The 15,821-nt window shown below is 40.8% G+C and overlaps 1 long non-coding RNA gene across 1 annotated transcript; it reads right to left on the bottom strand.

The window, feature by feature from the left end:
* Positions 1-487: 487 nt before the first annotated feature.
* LOC310699317 lies at positions 488-11,095 on the bottom strand. Its single transcript, XR_014522035.1, has 3 exons — positions 11,034-11,095; positions 9,303-9,966; positions 488-754 (listed from the first exon to the last, which is right to left on the bottom strand). It is a non-coding gene; the product is annotated as an uncharacterized lncRNA (long non-coding RNA).
* Between the last annotated feature and the right edge of the window lie 4,726 nt (positions 11,096-15,821).

The following is a 15,821-nucleotide window of genomic DNA, read 5'->3' as shown; positions in this document are numbered from 1 at the left end:
TTGCCAGCATCATCTAATCTCCCCACAAACTTTGTGCAAAAAGGCTGAATGCTTAATAACCAGGTCATATGGAAGTGACGATAAGAATCTGCATCATATACTATAGATAACTGGTTCTGCACTGATTCTAGAGAAGATCTCAGCTCCTTGTATTGTTCTCCCAAGTAGCCAGTCACAGCTTAGGCTTAGTATTCTCCTTCTCCTATATAACAGAATTAGATCCAAATAATTGTGTTGCAGCTAACCAACCAGCTCACTGTCATTTTAAAAACAACAATAGTCCAATGTCCCCTCCATGATTATTTTAGTCCAAGTTCCTTATGTTCTAAAGGAGAAAATACCCCCCCCCCAACCTTAAAATAGCAGAATGTTTAATTGGTTTGCTCAGAAGCAGCAACATCTAATTTACTCATGGCACTAAGTGCCCCACTACTGAGGAATGAATGCTTTTGAACTCCCATTTTATTATAAGTGGAGAGCTTCAAGAGAACATTGTGCCAGTTTCCCTTACAATGAACACTACGCCAAACACGTCTTAATTGTGCTCGGTGTTTTGTCAGTCTCTGCGAAGTGACTTCATGCTTCCAGTAGCTGGAAGTGTGGACAGGGAACGTTCGTAGAAATGGGCCAGGCACACAGCTAGAGAGCCATGCCAGAGCCAAATTCCTTAGTCACAGGCTGTGCTCTCTTATCAGAAGAAGGTACTTCATTCCTGCTGCTATAAAGATTCCATGACTCATGACAAGTGCAGTTTCTGTAATGCGAGAAGACGGAAGAAGGAAATGCTTGAGCAAAGTATGGAAAGGATGATTTTCCTGTGATTTGAGCATGTAGAGTGTTTGGAAACGGGAATTGACATTTTTAATTTTAAAAATAGACTCAAACCGGTTGACTGTCAGTTAGCAAGATACTTGAAAATTGATAATGATGGGGGGTCATTTTGAGATTTCCAAGCTGAATGTGCTCACTCAGAAGTTAATACCACTGAACTTAAATTGAACCTACTTCCAAGTCAATGGACTAAGGTTTGGGGCTAGCTCACTTCTGGCCAGTACTATTGCTACATCAATTTGTGGTATTTTAAAATTAAAAAAAGCTCATGAAAATTCATCAGCATTCAGTATGAATTTCCCCCTAATATACACATCTTTTTATATTATTTTCATAGCTGTCAACTTTTCCCTTTTTTTAAGGGGAATCCTATTTGGAATAAGGGAATTTCCCTTAAAAAAAGGGAAACGTTGACAGCTATGATTCTTTTGTCTAATACTATGCATTTTTGTATAGTCATATTTTGGCACATTTTATCCCAGTGTATTTTTGTACACTTTACTTGGCTGGAGAACTGCAGTGCAAAATTAAGGTATCTGTGAATTTTGAATGATGCCTGTGTTTCGGATTGTGAATTATTGTGGAAAGTGCAAATCAGGTAAATTCACATTTATGAAGTCCCACAGATTACAAGTGGGGCTAATTTTATAGATAGAAAAGAGCCTCTTTGAGTCCTCAATGGTAAAGTGGTTGTATAAGTCTTTGTGAATCAATGCTTTGGCTGGTACCAGCATTTAGAGAGGATAATAGGGAACCTGTGGTCCTCTGGATATTGTTGGAGTCCAACTCTCATTAGCCGCAGCCAATGTGACCAATGGCCAAGGATGATGGGAATTGCAATCCAGTATCATCTGGAGGGCCACAGGCTCCCAAACCCTGATTTAGAGCATTTCATTCACATTTCTTGGGCTTCAACTTGTTTGTACTAAGCCCCAACTGGTCTATGCGCTGCACCATTGTGTGTGTGTGTGTGTGTGTGTATGTGTGTACATACATAAACATGATAAATGACTTTAAAAATTGATTTAATGCCTTGGCTCTCCTCTGGTCGTTAATCAGCTCACAGTGGCGATTTACTGTTTCTAATACCAGAGACCAATAAAGATTACCCTGTAATTAATTCACACCTAGCGTGTTGGTGGGCACAAGGCCAAGAGCCCCTTGCTATCGAAGTGTGGAAACACTCAGGATTTTTTGCCAGCTAGTGAATCTTTAATAGGCTCATTAAAAACATTGCCTTCTTCTAATAAAATACACTGGATTGAAATGATGAAGTCTGTAAAATGTATATTAAGTCAGATACTAGGAAAGTTGGATCCCATAAGCTGTGTTTTGCATTCTAAGTTGCACTGGACTGTAGGCTGAAAATGTCTAAATAAAGTAAAAAGTAAAAAGGCCACCCAAGTTGCAACTCTATACATGGTTATCTACAGAAAGTCCCATTGAACTCAGTGGGACTTACTTTTGAGTAGACATGTACTGGATGGCAGCTACAGTGGCTCATGTGGAAGTGCAATCCTAGGCATATGCAATTCTATGGATTAGTTCTTAGAATCACTGAACTGTAGAGCTGGAAAGAGCCCAAAGGATCATTTATTCCATCCCCCTGCAATGCAGAAATCACTGCTAAAGCATCCCTGACAGCAGTGGCAGACCTTGAGGTCTCAAATTTCGGTGGCACCCTGTGAGACACCAAAATTCAGCTCCCACTGCCTCTCCACACTCCATTCTAAAACATAGTTGCGGTGTCTCCTGCAGGGCCACTGAGGCTCTGTGCCCAGTGCGACTGAACATGTAGTGCTTCCCTAAATCCACCTCTGCTGACAGATGGTTTCAACATACGTGGTTCTAGTTAATTAACCCATGAATCAGTTAAATCTGTAAAGACCTGCGCACGAGACAGAAATCATTCTAAAGAGGTGGGGGACCACTTCCTCTGCTTGTACAGAGAAAAGTCTTGTTCCTGGTCAGTCCCGATGTATATCACATTACAGTTACTTACATGTAAAGGGCACTTGTCCATTCTACTGCCCATGCACACCATTTGGAGACGTTATTTTGGAGATTCTTGCAATCCTAATTTAACCACCCTAAGCAATTTGGAAACAAACAAACATAGCCACCTCGCCACAACTGACCTGGCACAACCTTATATACGTGCCTGGTGGTAAGGTGCACTTTGCTCTCAGTATTCTCCTAAACTGCTGCCAACAAGAAGGTGTCTGCCAATGAGCCTGTGAGACCTCAGTCCCCTCTTTCTCCATGGTCTGCACCCACAGGCACACCCATCACTGGAGGTTTGAGGCAATCAGAACTAGCCCATAAACCATGTCATGTGAATCAGCAAAGAGCTCCAGCTAGAACACTGATGGAAGGTTATGATCTCAGAATATAACACTCCAGGAGATAACATGTAAATCTTAATGCTGTAAACAGGCCCGTGTTCGATTTCCAATCATGTAAGCAGTGTAGCCACATATGGCAATCTTGGGAAGCAGAGAAATGAGACACAAAGGGCCCTCCCAGGTGGTACTTGTGTCAACACAGCTCAACTGAACCTGAGAACTGTATTCTATCCAAAATTATTTTGTCTGTGCTTCCAATCACCTGTTCCAAAGTGAGCTAAAAATAACTTCCCCCTGAACACTATCACACTAAGAATACCTTTCTTTCTCTGTCTGACAGCCAGAGAACTGACAGCAATTTGCTAAGGCTTTGCCAATTGACTTATCTGTTCCTGTTGCTTAGACAATAGTTTCAAATATTGATCGTTGTTCTCTGTGAAGTGCAGATCGTACTCAGTGGGCAGAAGGAAACAAATGAAAATTTAAACTTTTTTATTGCTGCATTTTGCTTTCAGTTGATGATGCTTTTAGTTGAAAGAAAATGTCAGCATGCCCATATTGCTGGGCTACCTACCAGGGAGTTTTTAAGGTCTCTCCAAATATTAAATTTGTAGTACAACACACACATGCTTTCTATGGGATCCAGGCATCCTCTTTAAAGGACTGTTTCAGGGGGGTTGCATTTTCTCAATGCACAATTTACAAGATGCAGTCACAGGGGGAATGAAATGCTTTTCCCAGCTGGCCAAGCTGTGGCCATGATGCCTATGTGTAGCTACATCACAGTTAGTGTGTGGTATGACATCCTTTGTATGACACCATATTGGAGGAGGCCAAGTACATACGAAATTACACCTAAAATGATTGTGTCCAATACATTCCTAGACCCAAATAAAGAATTAAAGATGTAATTTCATATCAACAACAGTCATAACAACATACTGTTTTGGGACACTCCTGCCCCTTCCATTGGGTGGCTGAGCCTATGAGCTTCCCACCATTCAAATGCCCTTGAGAGCCAGTGTGGTGTAGTGGTTAAGAGCAGTGGACTTGTAATCTGGTGAACTGGGTTTGATTCTCCGCTCCTCCACATGCAGCTGCTGGGTGACCTTGGGTTAGTCGTACTTCTCTGAAGTCTCTCAGCTTCACTCACCTCACAGGGTGTTTGTTGTGGGGGAGGAAGGGAAAGGAGATGGTTAGCTGCTTTGAGACTCCTTAAGGGGAGTGAAAGGTGGGATGTCAAGTCCAAACTCCTCCTCCTCCTCCTCCTCCTCCTCCTCCTCCTCCTCTTCTTCTAAAATCCTGGTGCCCACCCGCAGTGACATATTATTCTTATTATTCAAAAAGTGAACTCCTATTCCAGTAGAGGAAGCCTAAAAGGCCATTAACTGTTAATAACACATTCTTGAATTGCCCCCCTTAAAAATCTAATTGCCTCCCTGTGGGGTGTGTGCTCCACGTTGGGAACCACGACACTACAGTGCTCATGCAACAGGGGGGCTGCTTCAGATTTCACCTCCCTGATAAATGTTTCTGTATGATAAATGTATTTTCAAGCATCAATTCATCATATTCACAGGGCTTATATTTTTTTTAATGTATGCTACTTTGGGGGGAAAATAACTTTAAAATATGTTAGTTTGACATTTACAATCATGTGTGGAAAGATGTCAAATGAAGGGAAGTGTGCAACAGAATGCGGGGAATCCAGATTTGGAGACTGACAGAAATACAATCTAACATTGTTATATGCACCTCAGCCTCCGTATGTACTATTTCAGGTTCTCTTTTTCTTCTTTCATAGACCCGATGCTAAAGTTTAAACAGCATTAAGTATCTAACTTCTGCTAACTCAACGTGATAAAAAATGAATGTCACCCATTAAATGCTTCCCACAGAAGACATCTCATTTCAAAGAAAATCAAAACCTCCAGAACGAATTACGTTCTTAACCCCAGGTATCACTGTAGCCGTGTATCGCAGGCCAATGTATGTGTGTTTTAGCAACTTTGCATGGACTGAATGTGAAGTAAGGACACTAATTTAGCAGGGTGTTCAGGACTTTTTCCATTTCATGAGCCACTGATTATTAACAGTCCAAGCTGATGTCTTGTGGATCTACCTATGCAGTTACACCACTGAAAAATTTCCTCCTAAATCCACAGGGATCCTATTTTGAAAGAGCAACCTGGCGGTGTGTGTGTGTGTTTTGACAATTGACAGTATAATAAACCCACGCCAGTGCAAATCAATTGTCAATAATAGAGGATTATACAATACATACAAAGCACAGGAATTAATACTGTTTGAAATGTGCTGCCACAAACTGTGCTAAAGCTGAACAAGCAATTGAAACAAAAGGCTTAATTTAATCATATTTCCCTTGAATATTTTGCTGTCACAATATTAAATTCATTAAACAGCTACTGCCTGGTTTCCTAAGACTGAAATCCTACGCATATTTGCCCTGGAGTGTGGGTTAAACCACAGAGCCTAGGACTTGCCGATCAGAAGGTCAGCGGTTCGAATCCCCACGACGGGGTGAGCTCCCGTTGCTCGGTCCCTGCTCCTGCCAACCTAGCAATTCGAAAGCACTTCAAAGTGCAAGTAGATAAATAGGTACTGCTCCGGCAGGAAGGTAAATAGCATTTCCGTGCATTGCTCTGGTTCGCCAGAAGTGGCTTAGTCATGCTGGCCACATGACCTGGAAGCTGTACGCCGGCTCCCTTGGCCAAGAAAGTGAGATGAGCGCTGCAACCCCAGAGTCGGTCACGACTGGACCTAATGCTCAGGGGTCCCTTTACTTTATCTTTAAGTCCTATTGGACACAATTGACCTTCCATCTATGACAGCTATTAAGGTATAAATTGATTACCTTTTTTCAAATTAATTTTCGTGGACATTTACTGATCATCAAAGACATAAATACTGAGATTGGCTCAGTTTATGACTGTGTTGGAGATAGAAGTGAAGTCCACTTCTGAAATAACTGTGCACTGAGGCACCCATCAACTGCCCTCCCCCCAAATCAGTTAATCAGATTTCAAGACTTGGGATTAGTGCCTCTTGTGTTTATGTTACTTTTAAAAGTGACAGAAGTGATATTGTCCAAACAAAGGATTGACTTGGCTGGGCTTAGTTAGGACCAGACAGGTCAGCCTTCTATATTTTCAAATCTCTCATGTCTTTGCCTACATCTTTTATATTGCAATAATAATAAAAATTCAAGTTCCTCTGCCTCTGATGTATGTCTTGGCATATTTTCAGTGGGACTAACCAAACATTTTTAAAATGGTGGTGTTTTTTTCCATTCATTGTTAAGTGGAATATAGTTCTGAGGACATTTCAGAGCATTCCAGGGATCAGCTAACATGAAAAGTGCCATTTATTTTCCTTTTTGTGATTAACAACATACCGCCTTTCCGCTTATCACTCTGATTCATTGACTGGTACCATCCTGCTCTCAGAGTTATTGTTAATTCAGGCAGGCCAGTCTTTTTCTATCCCATAAATATGAATGTTTAAGATTTTCAAAGGAATCATTAAAATAAAACTCTGGGAGTAATAAAACACGAATTAGACAAGGAGATTTGGACTCAGTGTAGGATCTAATGAAAGCCATAAAAGTTGTGGCATGGGCAGTTAACAGAGGTTTGAACAAGTGTGCAGCATAATGGCTAAAAGCCTAAGCTACAAACCAAGATAAAGCTTGCTTTTGCCATGAATGTAGGGCATGCACTAGGTCTCAGGGCCGAGGCAGAACTAGAGCAGCACAACCAGTTTCACCATACTGGGAGATGAGCTTAGGGGGTGCCATAGGGCACCACAACTATGACACAATGAATTGAGCATAATGGAAGGTGAGTGGAGGGTGGGGTGAATTTTGGGCTCACACAGGGTACCTCTGAAAGTTGAAAGACCAAAGTCCATCCTGTCAGGTGCTTCCAGCAAAGCATCTGCACCTGATTGGCTTACCAGCTGGTTGTATCAAGGAGTAGTTCTATGATCTAAAGCAGGTGGGTATTGGTCACCCACCATTTTAATTTCTCAGAATGCTCCCTACACAACACTGCTCAAGAAGAGTTTGAAGAAGAGTTTGGATTTGATATCCTGCTTTATCCTTTAAGGAGTCTCAAAGTGGCTAACAATCTCCTTTCCCTTCCTCCCCCACAACAAACACTCTGTGAGGTGAGTGAGGCTGAGAGACTTTAGAGAAGTGTGACTAGCCCAAGGTCACCCAGCAGCTGCATGTGGAGGAGCAGGGAAGCGAACCCAGTTCACCAGATTACAAGTCCACCGCTCTTAACCACTACACTAGAGATGTTTAGGTGGGGCATGGCCAAAAAAAGGTTGGGAACCACTGCTCTCAGGGAAATCCAAGCTTGTTGCTATGTACTGGTCATGCTTGGATGTAACACTAAGCCATAGTTTAGATCTTATGACATTTTTTTCTTGCAAAAAAGTCGGGTGCAACCATTATGTGAAGAAAAAATTTACGAGTTAATGTGTCATTGTACAGTCTAGCTATCATGTGAAGATGCAAATCTTACTGTAACATGGAACTGGGGAGAGAAGGCATCATTTTGTCCTTGGAGTCAGGCAGCAAAATGTCCTCTTGAGCGAGTCCTGGCTGTGCTCCTCATTCTGTCTCACCAGCAGGGTTGGAAAAGCACTTACACACAGCCATTATGTCCTTCAGTATCTGTGTTCATTTGCAGGGTCTTTTTCTCAACTTAAGGTTCTTTTTAGTACAGCTTACCATAAGAACTTTGTGCAACTCATTCAGTCCTAGCACAAAATCCATTGCATTATAATAATAAGAAGGATTTGTTTGCTGCCAGCCTTTGCAACAAGAAGAATGTTACTTATCCACAAACGTCTTCAGGGCAAATGCAAATTGGGTGGTGGTGGTGGGGGGGCAGGAGAGAGAAAAGTAAACAATATTTTCAGTGTCTGTGCTGAAAACAAAAGGAAAAAAAAACTTTAGGATGAGCTGTGACCTGGGGCCATGAACGATTGTGATTCACCTCAGGTCTTACTAAATAAATTAGAAGTGTAACTGGATTGGCATCTTCTAAGAATAGCTGGAGTGGAACTATAGATAATTGTATTAAGCTATCTTTCACCCTGGGAGTCAAAAGGCATTTGGAAGCATTTTGAATGTTCAAAGCACCACTTGAGATCTCTTAGCCAACAAGGCGGTTGTCTCTTTTTCCCTCCTAACAAAAAAAAACCCACACATACACAAACACATATAGGCTACTTCAAATGTTACATATTTCCTATATGAAGACACTTCTGTGTGAGAAAAGGTATGAAACCAATGTTCAGATTGTCATGTACAATATAGGCTTACTGCTATATTGGTATAGAATAGCAGTCGCTGAGTCATATTTTCTTTCATTCCTTTCCCACCTGTAGGAAATTGGTGTAGGTTTAGCTACTTCTCCTCACAAAACCTGGCACAAAGATTCCCAAGGTGGGTGTAGCAGATTTTGTTACTGTTTGGACGCTTGATGCCATTTTGAATCAATAAGATAATACAGTGCCAGATTTTCATATAAGCTAAACAAGTTATAGCTTAGGGTCCCACTCTCTTGGGGCCCTCCCCAAAATTTAAAGGAGAAAACACTGGGTGTACATTTCCAAATTATAAGATGAAAAACAAATAAAACAAAACCTACATACAGCAACAGAGGCAAATGGCTTTTAGGTCCATAAATTACCATATAGCACATATTCAACACAAAAAACAACGACAATTTGTTGTTGACAAAGGACAGCTGGACATATAAAGGGTTCCATTACCTTCAGTAGCTTAGGGCCTCATCAAACCTAAATCCCGCCCTGAGATAATATATGAGCTGGTCTTGAAATTCAACTCAGCTTTTTAAATATCTCCGTTTTAAAAACAAAATTGTTATTATGAATTCACTGAGTTACAAAGCCATAACATGCAAATAAATAATGCAACCAACATTTTAAAAAAAACATGTTTGTGTATGAACAATAGAGAAAATACCCCCCAAACTGCTCATTCATTAGGACATATGTTACCCACTTCACTTACAAGATGAGCACTGTAAGAATAAGCCAAAAATCATACCTCAGTACAATCCAGCATACCTCAGTACAATCCAGTGCATGTAGCATACAGGTATGTATATATATATAGTCCAATGGGCCTTTTAAAGATGGAAAGCAACTTCTGGAAGCCATTGAAGTTACTCTGATTCCTGCTGCTTCTAGCTTTCAGTGAAGACCCATTGCAAAGTTTCCTCACACAGTGAGTATCCTCCCACAAGCCATGGGATACTACCTGGCCAATTTCCATCTCCTTGCTGCAAATTACCCCCCTTAGAGGGTGCACGTTTCAAATGCACATTTGTTTCTGTTTTCTGAGTAGGATCAAAGCAAAGCTTATAAATGAATCTTTATTGCAATTCACACCAAAAATGGATCTCTGTCAACGTAGAGAATGTGACAGAGCAGGAAGGAGAATTTATGTGCTAAACTGTGGATTCAGTCCAAGTATTTCCTCACACACTGTATCCCGGCGTATAGCTCCCTTGTTTCATATCATCAGTGAGAGGGAAAATGGTTTCTTTATATTGTTGCCTGGAAAAACAATTATGGCTATTAATTGCACTAAATGGGAAGGTGGGGTAAGAACTGGAAGTTAAGCACCTTTCTTTTCTCATAAACAGGAAGACTCAACCTTTCCCGCCATTCTCCATGATTTGCGGATGGAAGCACCATGTGGAACTCTAGGTCTTCAAAAACAGGAGCCCTGTGGGAAAACAAAGCAAGTTGACAAGCATAAAGGAAAAAGATCACTGATAATCCTAGGACAGTCAGGATCTTAATTCCATAATGTTGCAATTGTGTCATGCAAAACTTCAGTGGTTCCATTCAGCACTTTGGAATTTTCCTTGAACTCTTTATAACCTAGTGGCCTATGTTGAGACATGCATAAATATCCAGCTCCCTATTCTATTAGTAAATCACAAAGATCGCATACGTACAATCCCCCAAGTTCTTATTGGAGCATTCTGTCACACACAATTCCACAGCAACATATTGATGGAGAGCCTGACATAAAAAGATGTCAGAGATGTAGCATGGGCTGTTAACATACTCAAGGACCTTGCTGAAATTATACCAAGAAAGGAAGAGGGGAGGGTGTGACTACGAAACGAGACGTTGGTTCATGCTTCTATGTCTTTTTTTAATGCTTCAGGGAAACCAGGAACTGGAGCCAAAGCTCAAACATAAGGTATTTGGGGTTATTACTGCTACATATTTATTACAGCCAGGGCTTTCCATGAGCAAAGATGTGACGTTAGTTTTGCTCATAAAAATGTGTAGTCTGCATCACCTAGACAAGCCTGTTCCAGAACTTCAATTCACTCTAACATTTTGAGACTTTTGCACCTATGTGTGTAATGAAACTAGCTGTTATAGAATAATTAAGTACCATCCTTAGCAAAATAAAGATTATATGTGTTTGATCTTTTTCACATTCTTTCATTTTAACTAAATGCAATTTTGTTAATTTATAATATTCTAAGAAAAGATGTTGCCCTTTTAATATTAAATGTGATTTAATTTTGCCACTCAGCCTAACCCCTCTGAATCTCAAAATCATTTCTCAAACCGCATACATTTATGCTTTTATAAAAAAATCCAGAATTAACCCCCTTCACAATGACTCAGTTTTTGCCTTTAGAATATAAAACACAGCAAAGTTGTTCATTTCTCCATTCAGATCAAAACTGATTTGGGGTGAAACACATCAAAATGCAGTGTTTCATAAGAAATGACAAGATTTATACAAGATAGATATGGATTAAGTACCTTTGAGGCTGATTCAGATGGGACAAAAGGAATAGAAGTCCCACAGCCCAGCATTCTGTTCCAGTTATGGTGTGACAATGGACATGCTTTGGTCAAGAACTTTGGTCTATATAAAGAACCTGAGTGCAATTGTGCCTCCTCACTTTGGATTCCTACTCACTGGTTCTCAGAGGCATACAATGAAGAAAGTGGAGGCACAACATAACCATTGTGAGTTGTAGCCATTGGTGGCTTTGTTTATTCAACAGGATTTACCATATTTTTCCTTGTATAAGGCTAGGTTCCCCCCTAAAAAATAATGTCCAAACTTTGGGGGTGTCTTATACATGGCTAGATCTCCCCCCATTTTCTTAAATTGGAGTCCCCCAAAATAGGGGGCGTCTTATACATGGGGGCTACTTTTAGATGGAAAAATACAGTATATAGTACTTGATCATTAAAGCCTCTAAGGCTTCTAAGCAGTTTACATAACATATTAAAAATACATTTAAAAGCCATCCAAGTTAGTGGTCCTCACTGCATCTTGTGGTAGGGAATTTATATAACTAGGCACTGTGTGAAGAAGTACTGCTCCCTGAGAATCCTGAATCTCCCAGCATTCAGTTTCCTTGAATGAATAGGTTAATAGGTGCGCTCACATTTGAATTTCTCTGCAGGCAACTGTGCCCAACACACAGTTGTTGCAGAAAGAAGATCAAATGCACCTTAGCAACAAAAGGAACTAGGGTGGACTGAGTAAAGGAAAAATGGATAAAAAAACTTATGGAATATGCAGAAATGGCGAAACTTACTGGAAGAATAAGAAATCAAGACAACATACTTTTTATATAAGAATGGAAATGGTTTATTGAATATTTACAGATAAATTGTAAACAGATAAAAAACATTGGCAGGATTATTGTATTAACCTACAGTTTCATAAGAGTATATATTTAAAGTAGATAATTAAATGAGCAAGTTAAATAAATTTGGATATGCAGAAGATATTATAAAATGAATTTAAGGAACTGCAGAAAGAGGGGGAAGGAAGTCAAATTTTGCAATGTTAAATTGATTGTTAAACTAATGAAAATGTATAAATTTGAAAAGAATAAATGGACTGAGTTAGGTTTTATTCTCTTGATTTCCATTTTATTATTCTGCTGGCTTGTGGACATTGATGGGCAATGCTTAAGGCAAGATTCTGTTTATGTGTGGGGTTTGCCAAGCCTGAAACTGCTTGTCTTGTCCAGATTCTATATGCCACCATAAGCCTGGCATGCTGCCATATGTGTTTCTTTTAATCAAGCTTCTATTAAACTTTTGCTGAAAGGGATTGCTCTCCCCAATGGAATAGCTGCCAGGCTTCTCCACCCCTTTGCCTTTTGAGCACTGGCACAAAAGCCAGCTGCCAGACAGAAACGGGACAGAAAAAGCACTGGCACCCGGTAAACTGGCTGAATGGATGTTGTTTGTGCTTCCCTGGGAAGAAAAGGAGATCCGTTACTTTCCTGGGAGAGATGCCACTTGAGAGGCAAGAGATTTAAAGTAATTAAACTGAGCATATAGCATTTCTCTGCCAGAGTTCATGTATTAACCTGAGCAGTTATAACATGGAAACCTGGAATTTCATAGGTATCTACAAAAAACCAACCTGCTTTTTTTCTGGAATGATCTAGCAAATCTTTGGATACAGGTTCAATTGAGAGGTTAGGTCTAACCCTTAGGTTTGAAATGTCGCCTCTGAGCGATGTGGCACACAGGGCAGGAATTTGAAGTGAATTCATCGCTTATTTGCAGAACCACACATTTTTAGTCCAGATTAATAGTTGCTTCTATCTCTATGCCCTATTAAAACCATTCCTATACAAAACCCCACCCATGAATCCCTAACCATAGAATGGTTAGGTGGACTATTTAGCTGGGCCCAAAGTTAACATTTCTCCATGTGGTGAATATGTCTGTATGAATGATAGATATAGGAAAGCCTGTCTCATGGATGGTTATGGAAGAAGCCCAGGCAGGAAGAAGAATAAGGCCATTCTTGCCTCTGTGCCCGGCAACCATGACAGGAGTAGCCCTCTAGTGCAAACTGGTAATGAAAAGTGCTTGGGGAAGTATGAGGGATGGAGGGAGAAGTTTTTGCAGGTAGTTTAATCTACAATGTGAGAAGATTACCTTTCCATCTGATGGTAGCCCAATGGAGTCAGTCTCTATCCTGGTCCCAGTTAATGACCAGTCCACCCATAAGCTACTGTCATCTTCCTGCTGGCTTGAATAGATGCACTAAACTCACTATCCACTCATTTGGAGATGGTGCAAGAGACTCAGTGTTCAGTTGTTGTTTCTTCTTTCCCCCTGCTGTTTGAATAAAATATCATCTTGGCAACTGACATGTTGTCCCGTTGTGGAGAAACTGGCACAATCACAGTGGTTTTAACCGAGTTTCAGCTGCATAATACTTAGGCTATGAAAATAGGACTGTGCTGATGACACTTCAGACACCACGCCTTTGATAAAGCAAGGAGAATGCTACTACGCTGTCTCTGTATCAGGATAGATGAAGATAACTACAGGTGGTTTTTTTTATTCCAACACATGATCCCTCTATATTCAGTTTGAACCGGTTCAGTCCAGAAACAGATTGTAAAAGCAAAGAAATGCAATGAATTGTGGGTAAATGACAGAAGTAACTATCTGAAGGAGCGTCTCCACCCCCATCGTTCTACCCGGACACTGAGGTCCAGCACCGAGGGCCTTCTGGCGGTTCCCTCACTACGAGAAGCCAAGTTACAGGGAACCAGGCAGAGGGCCTTCTCGGTAGTGGCGCCCTCCATGTGGAATGCCCTCCCATCAGATGTCAAAGAGAACAACAACTAACAGGCTTTTAGAAGACATCTGAAGGCAGCCCTGTTTCAGGAAGCTTTTAATGTTTGATGTATTATAGTATTTTAATATTCTTTTGGAAGCCGCCCAGAGTGGCTGGGGAAGCCCAGCCAGATGGGCGGGGTATAAATAATAAATTATTATTATTATTATTATTATTATTATTAATGGTGCTCTCCTCTCAGAGGCATCCCCAGTTACTGCCTTGTAATTGTGCTGTTACCACACATCCTTCTTTACATTTGCATAGAACTACACACATAAACCCTAAAGTTCTCTCTCACCCAGAGTCCCTGGATGCCACAAAGGAATTAAGATTCCCAAAAGGAGGAATAAATAAGGAGAGAATAACCAGAAAATAGGGCACCCAAATACACTGTGGCAAAGGCACATAGGTAAAAAACAGATAATGATTGGGTTAGCACAATAGCAGGGTTGCCATATTTCAAAGAGTGACAATCCAGACAGAAAAGTTTTTTTAAGGGAAATCCCCATATCCTGATTTTCACAAATATTTAAGCCTACTAGTGGTGAGCATTTTGGAAGATTGGGCTGTTGTAGAATTGTGGAATTGTAGAGTTGGAAGGGATCCTGAGGGGCAACTAGTCCAACCCCCTGAAATGCAGGAATCTCAACACACAGTCCCTCATCCAATGTGAAACCATACTGGACCCTGCTTTGCAAATGCACTAATAATTTTCTTGCTACACCACTAGGATGTGAGGAGCGCTGTGGAAGACCTGATACAGAGTTACAACTATCACTAAATAAGGAAGAAAAGGGAGGAAAGATGTAAAGTAGGCAGAAGATGTAATAGGTTAAGAAATGGATCCAAATTAACCATTGATACCTAACCCAATGTGACACAGGTAGTTTTTTTGCAAGTTAGGCAGGCAAGAAGAGAAACAAGCAAGGAAGAGGGTGAGGAGAACACAGCTATTACTCACACTCACTTCATCTTGGAAGAGGTATGTTTTCCCTCAAAGGTTCACTGTAAAACAGGCACAGCTAAGCTGCTCGGCCCTTCTGAAGCCTGGTATGGTATGGAACTCTCTGGAATGAAAGGCGTGGGGAGGGTATACAGGCAGGCTAAGCCATGGGTTCTCCGGGAGCCCTCATAAAACAGGTACTAAAATAGAATAAGATAGGAAAGAAAAAGCCACCAAAGCTAGATGGAAACTCATCTTAAAGGCTCAATTTCCCAAGGGAGGGGTTTCATGAAAGAAAAAAGGAAAAGGAAAGAAATATATATGGTGCTAGTGGGAAATGTCTACTCAGGCCTGTCCAGCTTCTGGCCTCTCAGTCACTTTATCAATGGCTGCTAGTCATATGCCATCTCCAGGATTATTCTCATGCCCTGCCTATGGGCTTCTAGAGGCATCTGGTTGGTCACTGCAAGGAGCAGGGTGCTGGACTAGATATGCATTTGGTCTAAATCCAGCAGTGCATCACAAGAGTGATAATCTATGTTGGAAATTTAAAGAAAAAGAAGGTACCTTTTATCACATGTGGTGGACCTGCCCCAAGGTGAAAGACTTCTGGGAGAAGATTTATAAGGAATTGAAAAAAATGTTGAAATATACATTTATTAAGAAACCAGAGGCCTTTCTTCTTGGAATAATAGGTTTGGAATTGCCCAAGAAAGATGTTAGATTGTTTTTGTATGCCACAACTGCTGCTAGGATTTTGTTGGCTAAAAATTGGAAAACACAAGAAGTGCCAACAGTGGAGGAATGGCAGATGAAGATGATGGACTTTTGGGAGCTAGCCGACCTGACCGGAAGAGTCCGCGACCAGAAGGAGGAGGAGTACCAGGAGGAATGGATGAAATTTAAAGACTATTTAGCTAAACATGCTAAGGTAACTTAAATAGAAATACTTGCAAGTACCAGATTGGCTTAGGATTTAAATATGTGATGTTAT

The sequence above is a fragment of the Podarcis liolepis genome (genome assembly GCF_965112155.1).
Source record: "Podarcis liolepis genome assembly, chromosome: 2".
Lineage (NCBI taxonomy): Eukaryota > Metazoa > Chordata > Lepidosauria > Squamata > Lacertidae > Podarcis > Podarcis liolepis.
This window is presented reverse-complemented; position numbering and strand designations above follow the sequence as displayed.